Source organism: Belonocnema kinseyi, chromosome 2 (genome assembly GCF_010883055.1).
Source record: "Belonocnema kinseyi isolate 2016_QV_RU_SX_M_011 chromosome 2, B_treatae_v1, whole genome shotgun sequence".
Classification (NCBI taxonomy): domain Eukaryota; kingdom Metazoa; phylum Arthropoda; class Insecta; order Hymenoptera; family Cynipidae; genus Belonocnema; species Belonocnema kinseyi.
The window spans coordinates 78,474,778-78,480,555 of NC_046658.1; positions in this window are offsets into that span (position 1 = coordinate 78,474,778).

Below are 5,778 nucleotides of genomic sequence, written 5' to 3' on the forward strand. Positions count from 1 at the left end.
CCAAGCATTCAGAACTAGGTTCCGAAGAATGGCACCAGCGGTCGGCAGTAAAAAAATGGCCTCCTCCCTGCTTTCTGTCACTTGTTTTCCAACAAAAAAAATGTATAAAAATATCGCGATTTTCACAAAAAATAAGACTTAGCACATCCTCACGGGCGACTGAAAATGAATACAGAGCCTATGCATTACAGTTTGCAGTTTGAATCGCTTTAATATCTGTATTAGAACTAAAGATAATATAGTTGCATATTTATGTACTTTTAAGCAACAATTTTTATTATTTTAAAAAATGTTCAACTGCAACTCGTTCACAAAAGTTTTCCTCATACATATGAATTTTTTCAAATTTTTTCCATCGCCTCTAGTATAAGAAATAATGCTCTAAAGTTGACTGTTCTTAAATGTACCCAAAAATCCTTACTTTTTTTTACATTTTTCAGTCTGCTAAGCACAACATTTTTTTACATAAAGGTCTTCAAGCTCATTAACGTAGAACACTTTCAGCTTTTAAATGACTGTTATTTTGTTGTGGTAGCATTTTTTTAACTGAGTTGTTAAGCTTCAAAGGCATGCCTATAGTTTTCTCGCCGATAGTATATTCTAAGTAACAGAGCATTGCCTTCAACAATACATGTTTACCGAAAATTTTTTAATCATTCCATTATTAGAAGAAAATATTACTATCTTTATTAAAGACAATTATATACTACGGCCAACAGCAAAAAATGGCCAAAACCTTCATGACGCATTACTTCATATATGCATGATTGTGTTTGGGGATCCTGTGAAACAGGCTTATGGGAACAAACCTAAAAAAATAATTTTTTCTTTCTTTTATATAACTAATTGTGAAGAGAAATGTTGTGAAACAACTCAAAAACCTAATATAGACGATTATGTAAAAAATGTACAGAGTGTTTTTTTGGTAAATGTAAGCCAGGAATAATTATCTCGGGACAGGTTATTGTTGATTTTTTATTTTTGCCCATAACTACTATAGTCGTAAATACTTAAAATAAGTGTAAGGGTTTATGTTGGCATTTGTTTGCAATATAATAAACTAAAAATACATAAATCAAACAATTTTTAACCAAAAATGATCGAAATATTATAATAAAAACTCTTTTTGTGATTAACTTTACTCATATCCATGAAAATAATTTCGGGACTGGGTGACAAAACAATGAACGGAAAATATGTAATTCCGTAAGTTAATCTTACTTACCTATTTTCTCTCCATAAAACATTTTAAGGATGGAAAAGTCTATGATAAACAATATTTTGTTAAAGAACTCAAATGGTCTCCTCAAACAAAGGATCGATAACGAGAACCGAATGAGCGCTCGAGCAGCCAGGCGTGGGGATGTCGCACAAAAAACGCGACGAAAGAGAGAACGGAATCCGTTCTCTTTTTCGTCGCGTTTTCTGTGCGTTATATTCACTCGTGGCTACTGCTCGAGCGCTCATTCGGTCCTGCTTTCCGAGGTTTCAAATGATCTTCAACAGGAAAATGTAGTCAGGGACCGGGTGACAGTTTCACAGATTTAAATCATTTTTTGTCTCCTACGGGGTAAATATTAAATAATCATTCCACAAGGTATTATAGAATCATTCATGTACTGGCAGACTATATAATAAAGAAATAAATGTTTAGATAAATACAAGACAATAACTTTGACAATTTAATATAGGTATTAAAATATGTCACTTTTTCATTTTGGAAGAATAATTATTCGACTAAAAATGATGATAAAAGTTGTTCATAAGCTTCCCACGATTCGGATTGTTTTCTCCTTGGTATATCCGTATATTCTTCAATTGACAAAATCCAAAGAAACTTTCATAGTCCACGCCGCAGGGTTCACTTCGCCTGGAATACTAACAGCTTTCTCAGCCATCAAACCGGACTACTCTTCCCTATGCAAATGAAAAGGCGCGTGAAGCGTCGTTGCCCAAGAGGACGATTTTTCCAATTGCAAATTGACTCCTGTGATGTGATTATTCTTGATCTTCGTGATTAACTTGTTACACAAGTAAGCGCACAATTTTCTCACATCAGGCTGCATTACAAAAGGTATTATTATACCTACCTACCCTCTCGCCTCTTCGATACGCAAACACTCTCATCTCATCTGGCAAAGCACTCGATGATTTCTTGAGTGATATTTCTCTGTGGCGTGATATATGTTGTATATAAACATACATATCATGATAGTTCTACAGATGTTATTGCGAGTCAAAATGTATGCAATGCGTGTAAGAAAACATGGATCGATTTCAATTTTTCTATATACCCGAATGCATTTCAAAACAGGCAGATTCTACATTTGAAGTCACAGAAACTCTCGGGGACCAAATATCTTGTTTTTTAGAGGAAATTAGGCGATACGTATTTTAGCTATTTGTAAAGAAGATGTTCACGAAGTTATGCGTATTTGAATTTTGCAAACAGTAGAAGATATCATAAATGAGTAAAGAAATGTTATGTATGGAACTTATTGGTAATTTTTCAATAAAAGTTAGGAAAAAGTGAAGTCAAAATTATTTATTTCTCATGTAGAACACATTCTATTGCAAATTAAGAGATAATGCCAATAAAAATTTAAAATGATATGCATATTTCTTATTTAAAAAAGCACATTTTAAGTCCTTCAAATAAAAAAAATAAAGTTTCAATGATTCAAAATAATATAATTTTATATAAGTGGCTAAGAAATCGATTCTTTTTTTAAACAAAAAACGACATTCAAATAACTTTTTAAACTTGTCATCCTAAGATTTCAATAAGATCTGAAGCAGGGTGTACGCAGGTCAGGGGAAATTGTAAAAACAGGAGGAAGTCAGTGATTTAAAAAAAAATGGCAAAAATCAGATAATTCCTGGTCAAGAATAAACACTTTTTTGTCAATTTTTAAAAATAAAGTTACCAGAGTTACTTTTTAAAATAAAAGCATTACTTTAGCCACTTTTATTTCAATAAATGAACCTATTTTTTAATCCATTTATGAATTTTCGTAAATTTTTTCGAAATATTTTAGGATGTTTTAAAATATTCCAAGAAATTTTTAATAGCTTTCAGTAATCTGAATGGATTTGAAGGGTTTTAAAAGATTTAAGGGTATTTTTGAAATCCCATAAAATTGTCAAGATCTTTAAAAAGTTTCAAGGAGTTTCAAAAGATTTCAATCCGATATAAAATAGAGTATTTTAAAATATTCCGAGGAAGTAACTTTCAATAAATGACAATAATATGAAGATATTTTAAAGAATTTAAAAGATTTTATAATAGTTTTAAAACTTTTGAGGGATTTTCAATAGATTTAAAAAGTTTCAAGGGATTTCCAAAGATTTCAAAGGATTCGAAATTTGTGGGGTGTTTTAAAATATTTAAAGGAATTTTAAAGAAATTTAACTATTCTCAACAGATGTTTTTTAAGACCTATACGATTTCAGAATATTTTTGAAAATTCCAAAGGATTTTATAAGATTTTGAAGTATTTAAATAAGTTTTCCAGAATTTAAAGAACTATTATAAGATTTTACAGAATTTTACTGGATTTTATAATATCATTATGGATTTCAAATAATTTATTCACAGAGACAGAGAATTAAGTAAGGATTTCAAATCTATGAAAAGAATTTTTATTGTTTTTTCTAAATTCATTTGATTTTTCTTTTCAAAAAAAACTTTTTTGGACTGAGAATTTAACTATTGCAGGTTTGGTGGGAAATTGATTTTTTTAAAGTTAAAAATTCGTTTTTTAAACCAAAAATGCATCTCTTTTCATACAAAATTCATGTTTTTTTTAAAATTGCAACTGTTTGATTTTAATTAAAATTAATCGCTAAAAATAAAAATTTTCTACTGAAAACAACAATTCTCAACTAAAATTTTTACTTAAGTATTCGATCTTTAGTTAAAAAATAATATTTTTAGTTTAAAATTGTACTATTTGTTAAAAAATGTCACTATTTTGTTAAAAGAACAATATTTTTAGCTGGAGAATTTTTGGAATTTAAAGCATTTTAAATTTAATTTAAAAGAATTTATTCACCTATTATCGTTAAAAATATATCCTTATTTCCCCTTTTTCAGATCATTTTGGCCTGTAATTCCTGTGTATATATATAGCTGGAATTATATTTTTTGCCTTCTGCTTGTAAGTGAGTTGCGGGGGGGGGGGGTCGACATACAAACGATGAGAATAATCCGAAATATTATCTTAAAAACCTAAACTGGCTATGTTAAGTTAGTTTAAAAAAAAAGAAGTTGAATACTATGGAATGTTTAATCTAATGAAGTTTTCTATGGGTTAAATGTCTAACTGGTTTAAAGTAGAGTGGGTTTTTTATGATATGAATCAATTTTCGATACAAATGTTGAGAGCGCGTCGGACCCGGAAATGGCGATCTTATTACCGATTGAGAGACAGAAACTGGAAACCGGAATCGAATAACTGAGGTGTGATGACGAATTTCTCGTCTGGCACAAAAGGTCTGCAGGGCATAAATTATAAACATTGAACAATGAACACATTCACTCCAGATTGCTCCAGGCTAGTTATTCGAACTGGACGATATGATCTCATTTGTTTATGGAAGTAGTCTCTCCATTTGAACCGATTCGAACGAAATATGTAAAGAAAAAAATATAGCGACATACACTTTTTTTAAACTCGTTAAAAAGTTGATAAAATTCTTGTTTAAATAATACCTAATAAACCACGCGAGCAGATTTTTAGAAAGAATTAAGAATTTCTCGAATTTTTTGTACCTCGATATCAAATTGTTGTAGGACCTTAGGAAAGTTGTAGCAAAAATCTGAAATTTATACCACACAGTTTTTGTAGTTTTATCTTGAATTGAAGCCCATACAACTTTTAAAAACTTCACGGGTTCTTGAAATATGACTAAAAATGTCCCAACGTTTCTGCGTCGAGTTTGAGTCGGCGCGTTTGGAAATTTGTTGTAATATTTTGGAACGCCGGTTTACGGGTTCCGAACCCGTGAACATTTAAAAAATTGTATTAGCTTAAATTAAAAGTAGGAATTCAAAGATTGCGTCCTGTCAATTTCAGTTTTTTCAACAAGTTTTCTAATCACACATCTGAAATTTAACTATTTAAGGCTTTAAAATTTTTAGTTAAATCTCGAGAATCCAGGCAGATTTCTGAAGCTTTATTGGCTTGGATAAAAGATAAGACATCACAGACTGTGTTTTATAAATTTCATATTTTTGACACAAATTTCCTAGATCATGGCATGAACTGAAGTCCAGGTACAAAATTCGAGAAATTTGTGAATTATTTTTTAAACTCCTCACAGCAGTATATTCTCCTCAAAAGATTAAAAATATCGATGTTAGACGTCAGTCGACACGGAATTTTGCATGATTGTACTTTTAAATCAGTTTTGAATGAAACCATTTTTTGAAACTAGAATTATTTTAAATTACTATAAGAATCTTAAAAAAATTAATTTTTAAGGTGGCTTGGGCGTTTGGTGCCGTACAATGTGGGGGGCACTGTGGGGGCTATCTATCATGCGATCAGTCTTTATTTGAATTTTATTGATATACGCATATTATAATGTCATCTTAATAAAAAAGTAGAAAACGACCAAAAAAAGTGACAGAAACATATGATATGTTATGCCTCAGATAGCCACAGCTATTGCGCAATATTTGCAGTTTTTCATTGAAATTTTTCACCAATGACATCGTCAACCCCCCTTTATTATGGTACTAATCGATTCCTTTTATTTTAAGGCACTCGGATA